Below are 19,981 nucleotides of genomic sequence, written 5' to 3'. Positions count from 1 at the left end.
CTAAGAGAAAAGTTGACATGTTGGAATCTCACAGCTTCGTTACCCACTTCACAGGATAATGTATTTGGAACGCTGCTTTACTTCCTAAGATACCATCCCATAGTTCATCAGCAGCTCTGCTCTTGTTTTGCAGAGATGTTCTATCAGTGCATGAATCTAACAGACCGTGCATGGTGTAGTGACATATGAGAAGCTCTCTGGGAAAGAATCAACTAAATCTGAAGGAAGAGCTATTTGAAATGTTAATCATATTCCCCAACCTTTTAAATTTCTGATTGGCTGATGTATGAGTAGGAGTTCATAATTTTCTGAATTCCGTGTAAGGAAATCACGACCGTCTCTACAAAGGTGGTCTACTCAAATTCAGTTAATATACCATTTTCCCTTTGCAGCCTACGTTTTTTTTATAGACAGGGAGACTGAGGGTCCAGTTAGCCTTTCTGAATTCATTGATACGTACTGGGGAAGAAAACATGTATTCATAAAAATAAATCATTACTAGACATTTAACTGGGTTTTCTAAGTGCATTAATCCCATCCATGTTTTAACATGCTTTTGGGACTGGAATAGCCCCATCAACCTCACCTTTGCCGGTTTCAGCTCACCCTGGCTTATTAGGCTCCCGGGCTAACAAATCTTATAAGGACCAAACAGCTGCAGGTTCACTGAAGTATGAGTTTTTCAGCTTTCTCTTTCTTATGTTTTTTTCTGCTGTCTGTAATCTTTGATCACCCCCCAGTACCTCTATACTAAGCCATTCTGCTACAGATTGAAGATATTTCTATTCATTCAAAACAAGTATTTCTCATTTAGAGCAAAACCTTTCATTAATAGTAATGATGCTTTAGTAACTGGCATGTATTTTCTCCATAATTTAACAGGAACCTGAATTATTGCAAACTGCTAAGATTAAAAAGGTTCAAGAACAAAAACAAAATCTCTTTGAGGACTCAGGCCTCAACTCTTGGGCTCTCGTTCCCTATAAAAGAGGCACATACCTCCAAAGATTCAAAAGTAGTTATTACTGCATGGTACAATCATACATGATTCTTATTTTTATACTTTTATCAAAGCTTCTAAAATTAATTATATTACCTGTATAAAAGATAAGAAAGTGAAACAGTGTTCTTTGGACAGTGTCTAACTTACCTCAACTTTTCAGTCCCTTTTGTCTGTGTGTTGATTTAATATGTGACATTGTCACTAAGGTGCATATTAGATGATCAGAAGTCAGCAAGTCACAAATTGATATGAAACTGATTATTTGTGAAAATGACAAGGGTTTGGGGCAGTCTTCGGAACTATAACCATGGGAACTCCCAAATGTTTGTTCTCTATTATTAGTTTATCTTGGACTGTGCACCACTTTTTAGTTTTCCCTTAATTGAAGAGGAGCTAAGAGGCATCTTTCTTGTGTTTCATTATCATTCTTTTCAACACTACTGTCCATTGCCCCTTGACAGACACTCTCCAACATTACTCTTGTAAATCTTGATGATTTCAGTATCCATGTAGATGGCTTTCAGGTGCTCTGACCTCTCAGTTCTTTGAATTTTTCTTTTCCAGTGATCTTATCCATCCTACCTCAGCCATCCACTCTGAAGGAAAACAGTAGATGGTCATTCAAAGTAACCTTTATCCCCATTGTAATTTCCAGCATCGTGTTCTTTGACTATCACTTTCTGCCTGTACAGTTCATTCCTTCTAGTCCCCGGATTCAGAGTGTCCATTTCCTCACTTAGCTTCTTCCCCTACTTAGGTGACAACAATCCATCATGCTAATCACTCTTGGTTACACTATCTATTGAATTCAATTCCTCCCACTCGTTGTTCATCAACTGGCAACATCCCCACCCTAGTTAAATTCACATCTTTGCCAATTTGACACCTGCACAAGTGTGGCTGGAGGAAAACACAGTGCTGCTATCTGATTTCACTTTAATGATTTCACTGATCATTGGTGGACCATCAATGCTTCCCGGTAAGCCTGCTACACAGATGAATTGCTGACTTGACTTTGTTTTCTCATCTGTAATATGGGGATAGTAGTAGGAAACTAAGCCATAGGGTTGAGAGATTTAAATATGTTGGCATATATAAAGCCATCTTCCTCTACCTCATTCTCCTTATTAGTATTAATATTATTAGAATTTTCCTAGTTGAATTACTTTTATACCAACGTACTTGATTGTTTCATACTTCTTTCTCCTGAAATCCTGAATGTTTCCTCCCGCTCTTCAGGCTAAGATTCTTGTTTTACAAAGAAAATAGAAAATAAAATTTCCCTTGTACTTCCACCAGTTTATCTCTTACCCGCTTATATCTATGCCTACCTACTCTGCCTTTCCCCCCTGTTATTATGTCACTTTTCCTTGCTCCTATAGAAAGCCAGCCCTTACAGTTTTCCACTGGATTCAACCCCACATCTTTCAAGATGATCAGTTCAGAAATGATCACCCGTCCCTCCTATGTCATCATATTTTCCTCTGTAACATATAATCCCCATCAGCATACAAACATGCTCCTATTTTTCCCATTTAAATAAGAAAAATCTCCCTTGATTATACATCCCTCACTAGGTACCAGTCCATTTATTAGTTTCTTGTTACAGCACAACCCCTCAAAGAATTGTATGCTCATCTCCCCTCATCTTCTCTCATTCTTCCTTAAACCTAACCAGTCTGGCTTTTGCCCTCTACACACCCCCGCACCCCACCCATCATAGTATTCCACCCAATTACTCTTTTCAAAATCACCAATTACCTCCACATCTCACTGGGCCTCCAGAACACCACGCTCTCTTGGTTTTTTCTCCTCTCTCACTGGCCAATCCTTCTGTTTCCTGTGCTGGTTCCTTCTTAACTTCTTCAAGTTTAGATTTTGGTGGGCCCAGGGACTTGGCTCTTGGATGTGTTCTTTATCTATGTTTATTCTCTTGAGAACCACTCTCATGACTTGAAAATACTATCTGTATATGAATGTGTTAATCGTTCAGTCACGTCCGACTCTTTGCAACCCCATGGACTGTAGCCCACCAGTCTCCTCTGTCCATGGGGATTCTCCAGACAAGAATACTGGAGTGGGTTGCCATGCCCTCCTCCAGGGAATCTTCCCAACCCAGGGATCGAACCCAGATCTCCCACATTGCAGGCAGATTCTTTACCCTCTGAGCCACCAGGGAAGCCCATCTGTATATGGGTGACTCCCCAAATCCTCCAGCCTGGACCTCTTATCTAAAATCCAGAACTGTATTTCCAATTGCTTCTTTGACATCTCCATTTTGGGGCCTAATCAGCACCCTTGTCCAAATAGAAATATTTATAACCCTTCCCAGATTTGCTTTACCCTACAAGCTTCTCCATTTCCATAAATGGCAACCTCATCCTTCCAGTTGCTTGGGTCAATGTCCTTGGGGTTGTCTTGCATCTTTTCTTCTCTAACATTACACACCCAGTGCAGCAGCAAAGCTTGACTTTTCCTTCAAAATATATGCAACTTGAGAACCAAACCAGTTCTCATCACTTCCATTTCTACCTTCTTGGTTCCCCCTCTCATACCTGGATTTTGGCAACAACCTCCTAGGTAATCTTCCTTCTTACATTCCATGCCTCCCTGCTCTATTTTACCATCATCCTTTTTACATATAAGTCAGATCGTGTAATAGCTCCTTTGCCCAGATTCTTCCAACGGCTTCCTCAGAGCATGCTTCAAAGTCCTTACTATGGATGGTCAGACCCTCTGTGACATGGTCCCCCAGCTCTCTGACTGCACCCTCCGCATTTTCACTGGCTTCTCACTCACCACTCGCTAGCTCAAGTCACATTGGGTTTCATGCTGTTCCTTTCGCACATCATGAGAAGCCTGCTCTGCTTCAGCGCCTTCTCAGTGGCCGTTCCTTCTGACTGGACTCCTCTTCCCCAGATAGCCCCACTGCTCGTCTCTGCTTTCAGGTCCCTGTTCAGATATCACCTTACCAAAGAAGCTTCCATAATTTAAACTAGTACTTTGTCCTCCTGATTCTCCATCTCCCACTGTCCATAATATATACAGATATAAATTGATCCAATCAGAACAAATACGTTGAATGTATGTTTGTTGAATAAAATGTTTATTGGTATGATGTTTGTATCTATATCCTAGAACATAAATTATCTGCAGGCAAGAATTTTGTTTTGTTCACTGTTTCTGTTGAATGAATAGATATGTACATGTTTATTTATTTTGTCTCTCTACTAGAATGTCAGCTCCTTGAGGGCAGGGTCTTTATTTTGTTCAGTAACCTCTTCTTGGTGCCTGGAACAGTGCAGTGGGTGCTCAATAAATAGCTGTTGAAATATTTAGTTGATTCATTAGGACAGGCTTAAAATAAGTTCTGGGAATAATGCTTAAACTCATATTGGTGTAGTTGATACATATCCAAGTTCTGTATGAGGAAAACATATTAATAAAAATTGACTGTGTTTGTAAGATTCATAATTTTATCCTACTCCATTATATAGAAATGATGATTTATTTTTAAAAACTATTAAGTATAAATTTGAAAACCATAGGTTTTTCTGGCTAAGAGTATACCACCATATGAAGTAGAGATGTCATTCAGCCTAATTTAAATTGAACTTCTATAGTCCAACCATTGACTCCTTTCTCATTTGTTACAGATTTGTTGCTAGGAAGCACTATGGGTATTTTAAGTATATATTTATTTCCACTAAGAATTATGTAATCAGTTTTAATATCTTTTAGTATCCTTTATAACGATGTAGATTAATAATGGAAATGATGGTGGTGGTGGTATGTGTGTGTGTGCACGCCACAGCTAAGGAACAACTTTGAGACTTGCTGTTCAGTTCACACACACACACACATAAAACCCACTCACTACTAAAAAAGAATTACGAAGTGGGTCAGTCTTATAAAGTATTTTTTAAAGAGATGCAATAACACCTGTTCCCTAGATTAATTCAAACTATGCTTATTCCTTTTTTGGTAAAGGTCCTGAGATGACCTGATTTAAGGAAATTATGTATAATTAATGTCTCAGTTGTTCACATGTGAATTAAAGTAATTTGAGGACTCTAGAAAAGTTTGTTCATACATACTTTGTTTCTTCTATTTTTCATTTTATATGAAAGTAAAGAGAAGTTAAACATTACCCCGAATTCACCAACCAGAGATTTCAGTGTCCGTCACCCATATGCTTCTCTATGTATATACACATATATGTACTTTGTTGTACATAAATGTGATAATTCTGTATGTGCTACTCTGTAACTTGCATTTTTTTCACTTACATCTTGTGCACATACTTTGTCAATAAATGTGCATCCACATCATCATTTTAAAAGGCTGGTAATATTCTATTGTATATATGTACCATAACTTGCTTATCCAATTCTCTGTTGATGAATGTTTAGAGTGTTTTCTTTTTTATTGTTGTTATAAAACAATGCTGTGGTAGACATTTTTATGCCTACATTTTTAATAAATATTTTTAAGTTTCTTCCTCAGTCCCATTATTTTGTACCCATGTCTAAATGGATCGCTAAACAAAAATAAGTTTCTCTCCATTCTGTTTTTAATTATTGTAAATTTCAAAGTAGTGAAATTTGAATAAATGAGATTTGACTCTGTACTTTGCCCCACAACCTTCTCTCAGAGTATATTCAAAGGGAGTGAAAGGGCTCATTAACAGACAGAGCTATTTGAGTTAAAGATCAAATTTGTTGAACATTTTCACTTAAATATACCAATCTTATCTTCTTGACATTTTTTGTTATATTTGATGCTGACAATAAAAACTTTGGGATAAGCTATAATTTCTGCATCCATGCATATTCAGGTCTGAAAATGAAAGAAGAATATGACAGGTTTGCATGTAGCAACTTGCCACCCACACAGTTCTTTTCCTTTCTGATTCTGACACTTCAGCCTTTGAAACAGTTCCCATGAGCAATACTGAGATTCAGACTATTTAGATCTAAAGGAAAAAACACAAGATCTTCCACCACTTGTATCTAGCACCTGGAAACCTCTTTGAATAAGTGCTGAAATGTAATCATGCTGTTATTTGTTATGCACACAGGAGAAATCCTAAAGGTATTTTAGGCAGAAGTAGGAGGCTGAGTCTAGAGATAGTAAGGACAGCATGGGGCCCAAGGTTGGGGAGGGAGCCCCAAGCCACATTATTAAAGTGACATGGTTTCCATATATTCTTGTCAGTGTGCAAGTAGATTGCATGTTGCATGTCACTTTCATGCAAAAGTATCATTCTCAGCTTTTAGAAGCCTGATACGACAAGAAAAGGGAGAGACCTCTTTGTTGAAAAAAATGTCTAGGTTTAGCATCAGGTGAAGGGGTTATTGGTGGTTTTCTGAAGTAGACTAGATCCTTTTAACATTACTTTTTTCCTGTGCCATATAGAACAAACCTGAGTCCATAGGTGTACCTTTCCTTCCTCACCATCCAAACACACTGCAATAGTGACAGGATTTTTTTTTGCCCTTCATCAAAAAGTCTTAATACTGTGAAGGATCTTACAGGTCCTTCCGTTCAACCTCCCTCTCCCAAAGACGGCCTTTTCTTCCATTTTAGGGCTAAGACCTCTGTCTTTCCCCTTTTTTAAAAAATATTTGTGTGTGCGTGTGTATATATGTATGTGTGTGTGTATATATATATATATATATATATATATATATTTAACTTTACAATATTGTATTGGGGTTAGGGTTAGGGTTAGGATGATTGTATCATTTCCCAAAGCCATGGAGACCTAGATCAGTATTTTGTTTCCCATACTGTATTTTAACTGTCTCCTTGACTATCAGCTTTTTACCATTAGCATACAGATAATTGTCAGGGACTCCCATTCTCAAAAGTCCCTCCTGGGACTCTTTTCCCCTCTCAAACTGCTTCTTTTCCTTGATAGCCAAGAGCCAACCTAATCTATCTTTGATTGGTCTATTTTCTCAACTACTCATTAATTCCTCGATCGTTTTTACTTTCTCTTCTGCGCTTATTACTGTCCTTAAACTCCTACTGCTGACGTCACCAGTGACCACCAACTAAATCCCACTGTTCTCTTCAGACCTCACCTGACTTCTTCCTGTAGCAGTGGACTAGGTTCATCACCTCCTCCTCACTGGCACAAACTCTTCTCTTTGGCTTTCCCAACACTGCTTTCTCTCTATTTTTCTTTTGATTCTTCCCTTTCTTTTGTCTCTTAAATGTTGATACCTTTCCTAACCCCCAGGTTTCCACCTCAGTGGCTGTCTTCTTTTCTACACATATTCTCAGATTATTAAATCTCCTCACAGGCTACAGTTACCATTCCTATGCAGAAACCGCTTCCCTCTTGACAAGGGGACTGGCTACTACATCTCAACATCTGTCTACTACTAATGAATCTTCAGACTCAAGATAGCAAATAGTGGAATCATGGTTCTCTGTCTCCAAAATAGAATAATCCTACTTCTCACTCTCTGGCAACAGCTTTTTGATGTCCTAGGTTTAAGGAGGCTGCAGCATCATTAATAAATGACACTTAATATTTGCCTTCAGGATGCTTACAGAGGTTAAGAGGGAGGGCTCTGTCAGACGTGGATTGGAAACCCAGCTCAGCTGCTTATAAGGTTTGTGATTTGGGATAAAGGAGTTAATCTTTCTGTCCCTCTACCCCCATTTCTCAAATGGGGTAATAGTAGTATAGATTTCATGGAGTCCTTAAGAGGATTAAATGCGGTGACACACACACAGTTTTTACAGTGTTAAAAGCACAAGAGTTCATAAATATTTGATCTTATTATTTGCTGTTATGGTCTATACAGTGACATGCTGACTTCAGCCTATAATTCTCGGAAGACTGAGGATCTTATCTATTATATTGTCAGATTGTGCCTTTTTTCTAAGACTGAATTAATAAGATTCATGGAAAATCCAAAAGTATGGTTATTCCCAGGGGACAAACTGTTCCGCAAGGTCACGCTACCCTCCTCAGCCAGTGCTCATCACTGCAGCGGGACGGTTCCACAGAAAGGGTAACTCAACGAGCCATCCATTCCCACCTAAAATCACAGCTGAAGAGAGAAAATCTGAAGTGGAACGTTGACGAGGCTGCTGTTGGGAGACCCTGGTCTGCACTCTGTCTGTATGCTTACTGAAGGGAGCGCAGGGCAGGGTTTCCCATACAGAGGGCACAGGCAACCACTGCATGGCAAAAGTGGATCAGAACTCAATTTTAAAGCCAATTCACCGGAATCTACCTCCACTGCTCCAATGCTTCATGAAATCCAGCTGGTCTGCTCGTAAGAAGTGCCACCTGATAAGTCTCTTTAGTAATTGTTGAAATGTCCTTGTAAGTCTCCTTATAGTCTTACGTGGAACAAGACTTTAACTTTCTAATTGAGTCTTCCCTTTTCCCTCTCTCTTTGTTCATCTCTCTCTCCCTTTCTCCTTCTCCCTCTCTCTAAAGGAATACTGATTTTGAGGATATTAATTTCCTGTTTAACGGGGTAATTTGTGCTTGTAGAAAAATTGGAAAATACAAAGAACTATCCATTTTAAGGCCCCCCTAAGCAGTGACAACCAATATTAATATTCTGTTATAGATCCTTACAGTGGCCAGTGACTGTCTGTTTCTCTCTCTAATGTTTTATATATATATATATATATATATATATATATATATATATATATAAACACATATATTGGAGAAGGTGATGGCACCCCAGTCCAGTACTCTTGCCTGGAAAATCCCATGGACGGAGGAGCCTGGTAGGCTGCAGTCATGGGGTCACGAAGAGTCGGACACAACTGAGCGACTTCACTTTCACTTCTCACTTTCATGCATTGGAGCAGGAAATGGCAACCCACTCCAGTGTTCTTGCCTGGAGAATCCCAGGGACGGGGGAGCCTGGTGGGCTGCCGTCTATGGGGTTGCACAGAGTTGGATACGACTGAAGTGACTTAGCAGCAGCAGCAACACACACACACACACACACACACACACATATATATATATAAAAATCATGTTTGATACACATTTGATACACACACACACACACACACACACACACACACACAGAACATGGGCTTCCAGGTAGCTCAGTAGTGAAAAACCTGCCTGCCAATGCAGGAGATGAGGGTTCAATCCCTGGGTCGTGAAGATCCCCTGGAGAAGGAAATGGCATCCACTCTAGTATTCTTGCCTGGGAAATCCCATGGACAGAGGAGCCTAGTGGGCTAGAGTCCATGGGGTCGCAAAAGAGTCAAACACAACTTAGTGACTAAACTACAACAACATACATAATAGTTTGAAACCTTTTATTATTATCATAAATATTCCCTCCTATATTAAGATATTCCACATCATTATTTGAATGGCTGAACACTAATAGTGTACTTAGATTATTTTCTGTTTCTTCAGTTTTGTTTTTTGAAATGCCTAAAATGTGTGCAACCTCTGTGTCTAGATCAGGGCATTTGAATCCTTGAAAAAGTGGGAGGAAACAGAATAGTTAATAATGGTCTTTGACTTACAAATTGTGTATTGTTGTGTATCCTGGTCATGTATAATACGGGTAATTGACCTATGTCTAACATTTTCAAGTGTATAGTGTTTTTGTGTTCATTTCTTTGTTTGATCCCTGCAACCACCTTGTGCGATCCCAAGGGTATTATTATGTCTTCACAGATAAGGACACTCATGTCAGAGAGATAACTGATTTGACAAAGGACACGGCAGTTCAGAAATAAGTGGCAGAATTGAAGTTGAACTCAAGTCTTTTCATTACAAGCCAGTCTCTTTCCAGTCCATTTTGCCCTGTTCCAACTTCTCCACTTAAGTTCAGGGCTTCTTACTCACATTTCTTATTCAAATGTTCTCTTCTTACACATTTTTCTGTGTGTTTTTTTTAATATAAATTATTTATTTTAATTGGAGGTAATTACTTTACAATATGTACTGGTTTGCCATACAGTCAACATGAATCCGCCACAAGTATACCACATGTTCCCCCTCCATCCTCCCTCCCCGTACCATCCCTCTGGGTCATCCCCAGTGCACCAGCCCCAAGCATCCAGTATCATGCATCGAACCTGGACTGGCGATTTGTTTCATATATGATATTATACATGTTCAATGCCATTCTCCCAAATCATCCCACCCTCTCCCTCTCCACAGAGTCCAAAAAGACTGTTCTATACATCAGTGTCTCTTTGCTGTTTTGCTTACAGGGTTATCATTACCATCTTTCTAAATTCCACATATATGCGTAGTATACTGTATTGGTGTTTTCTTTCTGGCTTACTTCACTCTGTATAATAGGCTTCCAGTTTCATCCACCTCATTAGAACTGATTCAAATGTATTCTTTAATGGCTGAGTAATACTCCATTGTGTACATGTACCACAGCTTTCTTATCCATTTTTTTGGTCATGACTTAGTACATGTAGTTTCCCACCAATTTCCTCATTAGCCAAAAATGAATATGGCTAGATCCTAACAATAAAAACACATTTTTTTCCTTTCAGAAATGCCAATGTGCTGTGTATTAATTATACTTGGTGAAAAAACTCTTAGATGTTGGACTTTTACTGATGATGTTTATGAAGTACCTATTTATAGCAACTTGGGCTCTTCTCAGAAAGAGGGAAATCCTTTCTTTTCCCTTAACAGTTTAGGCAGGCTGGCCTGCAGTCATTCAGAGTTGGAACATCTTGATTTGAAAATGCAGATGGTCAGGTTAAGAATACAGTGTAAATGCTGGGGAATTAAAGCATAGGATAAAACTCCCTATCATGATATGAGATAGGAAACATGTAAAATAAAGACACTGGCTAAGGGGTGTGGGTCAGAATAGCCCACCCTGTAGCCAGCCTTGAAGTTGATATGTTTCATCTAGTCTTCTCATTTTAGTTAGGCTCCCAGGACAACAGTGGAGCAGGAGTAAGAAGTATGTGTGTGTGTGTTTCTCAGAGACCGAGAATGAGAGTGAGGTTCCATGTGCTTATACCCGGGATGGGGCCCCTCCTCACCTGATTACCTGGGAAACTGATGACAAAGTACTCCCAGTCCCTTGTCTGCCCTAATTTAGTTGATGAGATTACTGTTCCTTGCTTTTTTTTCTTTTCTTTTCAGCAGATTGCTTTTTTTTTTTTTTTTAATTTAAAAGTAGCACCTTTTGATGCTCTGCTTATCCTGGTGCCTATTAAGAAAGTGGTCAGGCACACACTTTGGCCATCTGTTTATATGAAGGTAAAGACTTGCTTTTCTTTCAAGAATTAAGTGCATTTACATCTCAGCCAACTCCCTGCACGTAATGAGCACTACAGAATACTGAAAACAATCTACCGCAAAATAATCTGCATATTCTTCATAAACAGGAACGAGATGCTTTTCACAATGTCCCTTTGCTCAGAATTAATGTCTGATTTAGCTGTAGTATGCTAGGTGCTTAAAATACTTTCCCAAAGGCCCAGCCAGAAGGGCGCATTGTAGATACATAGATTCTAAGAGGTTTATGAAATCTGCCAAAATTATGTTCCCTGTGTCTCCTTAAAATGCACGGGTATCACTCACTTCACTATTCCCTCAAACCAAGCAGGACAATTGCAGTAAGATAATGGCCTGTTCGGCGCACAGGGATGAAATGATCTTAATTGCACAGTTGATCAAAAGATACTTGAAACCCACAGGAGCCCTGGCTTGAACTGAACCCCACAATCAATGTGATGCTTGAAGGAGAATTAACACACGTTCCCAGACCTCATCGGACCAAGGAGAAGCAGACAGCTTGGCTTTGAAAGAATGAATTAGCTATCAACGAAGGAATTTTAGACTTATTAAAGCCTGGATCTTGACTCAGAGTGACCTCTGACAACTCTGACCTAAAGAATATTCTCCAGGAGGGAAGGGACTAGAAGAGCACACTCCAGGGCACTGAAAACCCCCTTTCGTACAAACAGAGATCTTGGTTGTACCCCCTCATTTTCAGGGAGCTCAGTGGACCCAGCATGTCCTTGAGTGTGGTGGTCAATGAACAGCTAAATTTAAGAACAACAAGGAAGTAAACCGATAGGGGCAAGTAGTGAGGAAGGTAGAAAAGGGTGAGAAGAGAACCTCTTTCATATACTTAAATTTCTTTGAACTTCCTCACTAGCAAACCTAGTTGCTGTATATTGCCGGGCTTCCTGGAGAGGCTCAGGTTTTCATCTCTTTCTCTCTTTCCCTGTTTCTTGTCCTCTCTGCCCTGCTTTTAAAAAGAGAATTTTTCTTGGCCCTATGTGGGAAACCCTCTGGCATTCTCTAAAACTGCCTAGTGTTCTAGAACCAGCCATCTGTGGAAATTTTTATTTTCTTAAGTTAATTTTTTAATTAGTTCCTTTTCTCTCTCACCTTAACACACATACTCAGACTAGTGTTGAGGATTAATGAGCAAACTAACTCTTGGAACAATTTCCTTTTTACAGCTGAACTTTTGCTTGACTTTTCTGAATAATTTCTCCTAAAACATCTTAAATGAGGTCATCTCACAGAACAAAGGAGTGATGTGTCTTTTCATAGCCTGTACAGGTATCGAGTATAACATTTCAAAACTGAACTTGTAATTTGGAATAACTGAGCTTCATAACAGCCCTGCCAAAAAAATAAAGTATGTAAGGTGGGCTTTCACATTATTGTCCTCAAAAGAATGTGCTAACCAAAGTTTCCCTTGCAATCTGTGTAGGGAGCTTCATGTCATAATAATTTTCCAGACTTCACTGCATCAATCAAACAGATTGTTCTTATAGTGGTACTTCCCAGGGAATTCGCGCAGCTGGGGAGTTTGTACCATTGAGCCAAAACAGGCCACTGGAATGGGCCATAGTCCTTACTTATTCATTTATGGAGCCATTTAAGACAACACTCTTGCAACAGCTGCTCGTTTGTAAGAGCAGCCTTGGGGGGAGCGGGGAGTGGTGCTAAATTTAAGAGACCTAAATGGGACTAGTAGACATCAAATGACAAAGAATACCAAAGAGACAGGTGACTCACAGAAGATAACTGTGGTACTCTCTGTAGGGCTTCCCCACAGTGACTCTGAAATAACTGAAGTTTCAGCAGCAACGATTTGGTGAAGTACAAAGCACTGAAAATATAGAAACGGAATGTGCGTGCGCCTCCCCCCAACCCACTACACACACACCAGCTCTATCTTATTTCTGATATAAATTTGGATTTTAAGTAGTTTGCCAGTTTGCTTTCTAATAAGTGAAACATGTGCTGGTTTATTTGCATGTCTGTGGCTAAGGTTATCCACGACCATATGTCCATTCGTTTACTATATGCTTACATATTGGAGAGTAAGGGAGAGTAGTTGAGAATGACTCATTTGGGACTAGATACAGAATTCGGATGTAACTCAAATATTGCCATTCTCAAGATTTTAATGGATGTCTCTACCTAAGGCTTGAGCTTGAAAATGGCTCTGCTGGTTTCTGGTGTGGATTTACTGTGTACTCGTTCATAAAGGAGCTTCTCTGGTGGCTCAGTGGTAAAGAATCTGCCTGCAATGCAGGAGACTAGGGTTCAACCCCTGGGTCAGGAAGATCCCTTAAAGGAGGGCATGGCAACCCACGCCCAGTATTCTTGCCTGGAAAATCCCATGGACAGAGGAACCTGGCGGGATACAGTCCTCGGGGTTGTGAAAGAATCGTTCATAAAGGACATCAATGCTCTGTAGATTTTGCTTCCGGGAGGGGAGTTCAGGATTGGAACATGTGTACACCCGTGGAGGATTCATGTTGATGTATGGCAAAACCAATACAATATTGTAAATAATTAGCTCTAATTAAAATAAATAAATTTAAATTTAAAAAAAGAACATAAAAATAACAACAACAAAAAAGATTCTTTACTGAACTTTCAACTATCTGGGTAGAAAATAATCAAGGCAATGTTAACTGCTCTATGGATTTTGTAGAGCAGTTCGGTTCAGAATTGATTAGAACCAGTTAGGATGTGGAAAACTGTGGTTTTGTACATGTAGAAGATTTTAAATCCAGGCCATCTCAGCCTTCAACTTCCAGTTCTTCCTCCATATCTCAGGAGGTTCAGAGAATATACAACCATTTTAATATTCACATAAGCTTCCCTGGTAGCTCAGCTGGTAAAGAATCTGTCTGTAATGCAGGAGACCCCTGTTCAATTTCCGGGTCAGGAGATCCCTTGGAGAAGGGGTAAGCTACCCCACTCCAGTATTCTTGGGCTTCCTTGGTGGCTGAGACTGTAAGAATCCACCTGCAATGTGGGAGACCTGGGTTTGATCCGTGGATTGGGAAGATCCCCTGGAGGAGGGCATGGCAACCCACTCCAGTATTCTTGCCTGGAGAATCCCCATGGACAGATAAACCTGGCAGGCTATAGTTCATGGGGTCGCAAAGAGTCAGACATGACTAAGTGACTAAGCACAGCACAAGCAAAATATAATCAGGAAGACAAACTTCTGCCCCGAACATCACGTTGCCCAATACAGAATTCCAGGAGGAACACGTTTGAGGTCAATCTGTTTTCTTGGATAACTTATGCTGATTTTTTTCCTTTCCATTAGTCGAGTATCTAGCTTTGGGAAGTGGTAGAGGCGTTGGTGCTCTCCAAACTGGAGCTCCTTTCTACAGGTAGTGTAGAAACCCTAAATAAGACTTTTGCAGCAGACAATGAAAAAAGAATGTTCATCGCAGCACTGTTTATAATAGCCAGGACATGGAAGCAACCTAGATGTCCATCAGCAGATGAATGGATAAGAAAGCTATGGTACATATACACAATGGAGTATTACTCAGCCATTAAAAAGAAAACATTTGCATCAGTTCTAATGAGGTGGATGAAACTGGAGCCTATTATACAGAGTGAAGTAAGCCAGAAAGAAGAACACCAATACAGTATAATAACGCATATATATGGAATTTAGAAAGTTGGTAACAATAACCCTGTGTACAAAACAGCAAAAGAGACACTGATGTATAGAACAGTCTTATGGACTCTATGGGAGAGAGAGAGGGTGGGAAGATTTGGGAGAATGGCATTGAAACATGTAAAATATCATGTATGAAACGAGATGCCAGTCCAGGTTCGATGCACAATACTGGATGCTTGGAGCTAGTGCACTGGGACAACCCAGAGGGATGGTATGGGGAGGGAGGAGGGAGGAGGGTTCAGGAGGGGAACACATGTATACCTGTGGCGGATTCATTTTGATATTTGGCAAAACTAATACAATTATGTAAAGTTTAAAAATAAAATAAAATTAAAAAAAAAAAAGAAAATGTGAACACCCAGAGCCTTCTGGAGCAAAGGGACCACGTCTGTCAGGTGACAACCACCCAGTAACTACTCAGTGGCCATCAGTATCTCTGCCCCACAGCCCACACATTCTCTGGACTTCGAGAGGATGGAAGCAAGCTGAAAGCCATTCCCTCCTTCTTAATGATTATCCATTAATACACCATGTTTTTTAATTGCAGAATAGATTAGAAACAATTACCAAATGAAAAACTGAAGAGGCCTTTGCTGCTTTTAGCCTTCAGAAGCAACTTTTGAATGGAATCAAAATGTTCTTTTCAGAGTCAGATGTATCATTTTACCTGGATTACATTTTATTCCTCTGTCATGGATACATGCTTTTTTCTATCTAAAAATGGAATTTTCCTGGACGTGGATTCAATCTGTGTATTGCTGATTGCTGCAATTTATTTTTGGATAATGCTTTTCAGAAAGCATTATTTAGTAAGCTAATTTTTTCATGCTGAACAATGTATATATTAAAATCATAGTTACAGCATATTCCAAAGGTCTCTTTTCATTCAGCAAGGATATGGAACCGTATTGATAACTGCTAAGACAGTTTAATCATTCATTGTTAACTGGGAACATTTTCAATTTTATTGTAGTTGTCATTGCCTATCATGGTACTCTTGTATAAAAAGAAACTGTTTTATAGGGGAAAATAATAAAATTAAAGGAACAATGGATCTAATTTTTGTCAGTGCTCAGGAAGTGAATCATTCAGTGCCAGGCCTGTAGAAATCAGGCAACATCATTAGAGCTTCATGAATTTCAACTTTGCTAATGTGGAATTTTTTTTGTATTTCTTACTTGGACATGGATGAGGCTTTATATAAATGCAAATTCCCTAATTTCTTATATTGAAGACTTTGTTTATTTGCATTTTTATCCTACCTCCTCCAAAGAGAAGGAAAACTTGGTTAATATGCAAGTTAGAATTTTTATTGAGGCTTGTGTTTTCTTCTTTCCAAAGACTAGGGTGATAAAGAAAGTTCAAACTGCCTGATGAAATTTGCATCACATTTAAAGAAAGAGCGTTTAGCAAGAGAGATTTTGTCATGAACATTTTCACAGCTTGATTCTATTTCTCATTATATCTCAATTATCAAATCAAATCAAATGAAGCCATTCCTATAGAATGAAACACATGAAGATGGCAAACTACCCATGAATATGAATAAAGAAATATCCATCTTCAACTGTTCCTATATTTTTATCTCACCTAATCTAGCAATTCTTTCCATCTCATTTTTTTTAACTGAAGTAATCTCAGGCTAATAAATTAAATTACTATCTAATATTATTGCTGAAAACAGAAGGCTACATGAGGAAGAAGGAAAACCTTCTGACTTGATCGTGCTGCCTCCTGGAGTCCTGGTTATGGAAAGCGTCAAATATAGCTCAGTAATGCGGCAGCAGCAACATCACCAGAGTTCACAGTGAAATATTTTCATTCATCCCCATTGGAACGCCAGAGTGCCAAGTGGACTCAGCATTAGAGCTTAGAAGTCTAGAACCTCTGTTGTAGATTTCTCAGTCAAGAAAGAGACTCAAAGTTTAGATTTAGGCAAGAGGTACAAAGCAAAATTATTTCATATCCACAAATGCCAGTTGTAGAGGAGCACCAAGTGTCTGAAAAGGCGAGATTTGAGGGTTATACTGCTTCTAACAAACTTTCCCAAGCTCTTATTTATTCAGTGTGCAATAGAAAGAGAAGGCTGAGTAAGACAGCTATGATAGGGACTGGGACAAGGAAGAACAATGACTTATACTAGCCAAGCAGCCTTGTAGTTTGAGTGATTGGTCATCCATTGATCAGCTCTAACTCCTCCAAAGAATGGGTAGTAGTAGTAATAGGCTTCTGGAAAGACAGCACAGTGCAGATTTTCAAAAGGAACAGAACTCCTCAAATGTGTTTCTGTTGGATCCTGGGACTGTACGTGATGGCATTTGTTGCAGAAATTGTTCTTCTCAGTTACATTTTATTGGGCAGATAGATACTAAAGTGAGCATGTATTCCCTATGTAACTCCCCCAAATGTAATACATTTCAAATCACATATTCTAAAAATGAAGACTATCTTACATAGATAGAGCAGTATTCAAATCAAATGTATTCCATAGAGTACTTCTAGGAAGGGTGCTTCAAATCATTGGCTTGCCTTGCTAGAAAAGGTATAAATTATTTAAACAAAATATCCAAGTGGATTAAAAAAAGACTATGAGGCTGCCATCATTTACTTGCAACCCACAGGATTTTCAGGGAAGGCTACTGATTTCACTTTTAAAGGAGTGGGTTTAAACAGTGATCTCCTTTAACAAATTAAATTGGAAATCCAGTTAAATTTTGTTTCCCCTGACCAACGTTTAGTTAATAACCTATGTGATGCCTTTGTTTAGACATGACTACTCCAGTTCAGTTCAGTCACTCAGTCACGTACAACTCTTTGCGACCCCATGAATTGCAGCACGCCAGGCCTCCCTGTCCATCACCAACTCCCAGAGTTCACCCAGACTCACGTCTATCGAGTCAGTGATGCCACCCAGCCATCTCATCCTCTGTCGTCCCCTTCTCCTCCTGCCCCCAATCCCTCCCAGCATCAGGGTTCTTTCCAATGAGTCAACTCTTTGCATGAGGTGGCCAAAGTACTGGAGTTTCAGCTTTAGCATCATTCCCTCCAAAGAAATCCCAGGGCTGATCTCCTTCAGAATGGACTGGTTGGATCTCCTTGCAGTCCAAGGGACTCTCAAGAGTCTTCTCCAACACCACAGTTCAAAAGCATCAATTCTTCCCCGCTCAGCCTTCTTCACAGTCCAACTCTCACATCCATACATGACCACAGGAAAAACCATAGCCTTGACTAGACAGACCTTTGCTGGCAAAGTGATTTCTCTGCTTTTGAATATGCTATCTAGGTTGGTCATAACTTTCCTTCCAAGGAGTAAGCATCTTTTAATTTCATGGCTGCAGTCACCATCTGCAGTGATTTTGGAGCCCCCAAAAATAAAGTCTGACACTGTTTCCACTGTTTCCCCATCTATTTGCCATAAAGTGATGGGACCGGATGCCATGATCTTCATTTTCTGAATGTTGAGCTTTAAGCCAACTTTTTCACTCTCCTCTTTCACCTTCATCAAGAGGCTTTTTAGTTCCTTTTCACTTTCTGCCATAAGGGTGGTGTCATCTGCATATCTGAGGTTATTGATATTTCTCCCGGCAATCTTGATTCCAGCTTGTGTTTCTTCCAGTCCAGCATTTCTCATGATGTACTCTGCATATAAGTTAAATAAGCAGGGTGACAATATACAGCCTTGACATACTCCTTTTCCTATTTGGAACCAGTCTGTTGTTCCACGTCCAGTTCTAACTGTTGCTTCCTGACCTGCATACAGATTTCTCAAGAGGCAGGTCAGGTGGTCTGGTATTCCCATCTCTTTCAGAATTTTCCACAGTTTATTGTGATCCACACAGTCAAAGGCTTTGGCATAGTCAATAAAGCAGAAATAGATGCTTTTCTGGAACTCTCTTGCTTTTTCCATGATCCAGCAGATGTTGGCAATTTGATCTCTGGTTCCTCTGCCTTTTCTAAAACCAGCTTGAACATCTGCATGTTCACAGTTCACATATTGCTGAAGCCTGGCTTGGAGAATTTTGAGCATTACTTTACTAGCATGTGAGATGAGTGCAATTGTGCGGTAGTTTGAGCATTCTTTGGCATTGCCTTTCTTTGAGATTGGAATGAAAACTGACCTTTTCCAGTCCTGTGGCCACTGCTGAGTTTTCCAAATTTGCTGGCATATTGAGTGCAGCACTTTCACAGCATCATCTTTCAGGATTTGAAAGAGCTCAACTGGAATTGCATCACCTCCACTAGCTTTGTTCGTAGTGATGCTTTCTAAGGCCCACTTGACTTCACATTCCAGGATGTCTGGCTCTAGGTGAGTGATCACACCATCATGATTATTTGAGTCTTGAAGATCTTTTTTGTATAGTTCTTCTATGTATTCTTGCCACCTCTTCTTGATATCTTCTGCTTCTGTTCGGTCCATACCATTTCTGTCCTTTATCGAGCCCATCTTTGCATGAAATGTTCCCTTGGTATCCCTAATTTTCTTGAAGACTTTCCCATTCTGTTGTTTTCCTCTATTTCTTTGCATTGATCGCTGAGGAAGGCTTTCTTATCTCTCCTTGCTATTCTTTGCAACTCTGCATTCAGATGCTTATATCTTTCCTTTTCTCCTTTGCTTTTCGCTTCTCTTCTTTGCACAGCTATTTGTAAGGCCTCCCCAGACAGCCATCTTGCTTTTTGCATTTCTTTTCCGTGGGATGGTCTTGATCCCTGTCTCCTGTACAGTGTCATGAACTTCCATCCATAGTTCATCAGGCACTCTTATCTATCAGATCTAGTCCCTTAAATCTATTTCTCACTCCCACTGTATAATCATCAGGGATTTGATTCAGGTCATACCTGAATGGTCTAGTGGTTTTCCCTACTTTCTTCTATTTAAGTCTGAATTTGGTAATAAGGAGTTCATGATCTGAGCCACAGTCAGCTCCTGGTCTTGTTTTTGCTGACTGTATAGAGCTTCTCCATCTTTGGCTGCAAAAAATATAATCAATATGATTTCGGTATTGACCATCTGGTGATGTCCATGTGTAGA

General features: G+C 39.6%; 1 protein-coding gene and 1 non-coding gene across 2 annotated transcripts in view; both read left to right on the top strand.

Moving 5' to 3' along the window:
* Positions 1-19,981, top strand: part of LOC112445031 (fibroblast growth factor 13-like) — a 75,017-nt gene that overhangs the window by 26,360 nt on the left and 28,676 nt on the right.
* MIR504 (microRNA mir-504) lies at positions 8,110-8,192 on the top strand. Its single transcript, NR_031327.1, has one exon. It is a non-coding gene; the product is annotated as a microRNA mir-504 (primary transcript).

This window comes from Bos taurus, chromosome X, assembly GCF_002263795.3.
Source record: "Bos taurus isolate L1 Dominette 01449 registration number 42190680 breed Hereford chromosome X, ARS-UCD2.0, whole genome shotgun sequence".
NCBI lineage: Eukaryota > Metazoa > Chordata > Mammalia > Artiodactyla > Bovidae > Bos > Bos taurus.
The sequence above is the reverse complement of the archived record's forward strand: the minus strand, read 5'-3'. Positions and strand labels throughout refer to the sequence as shown.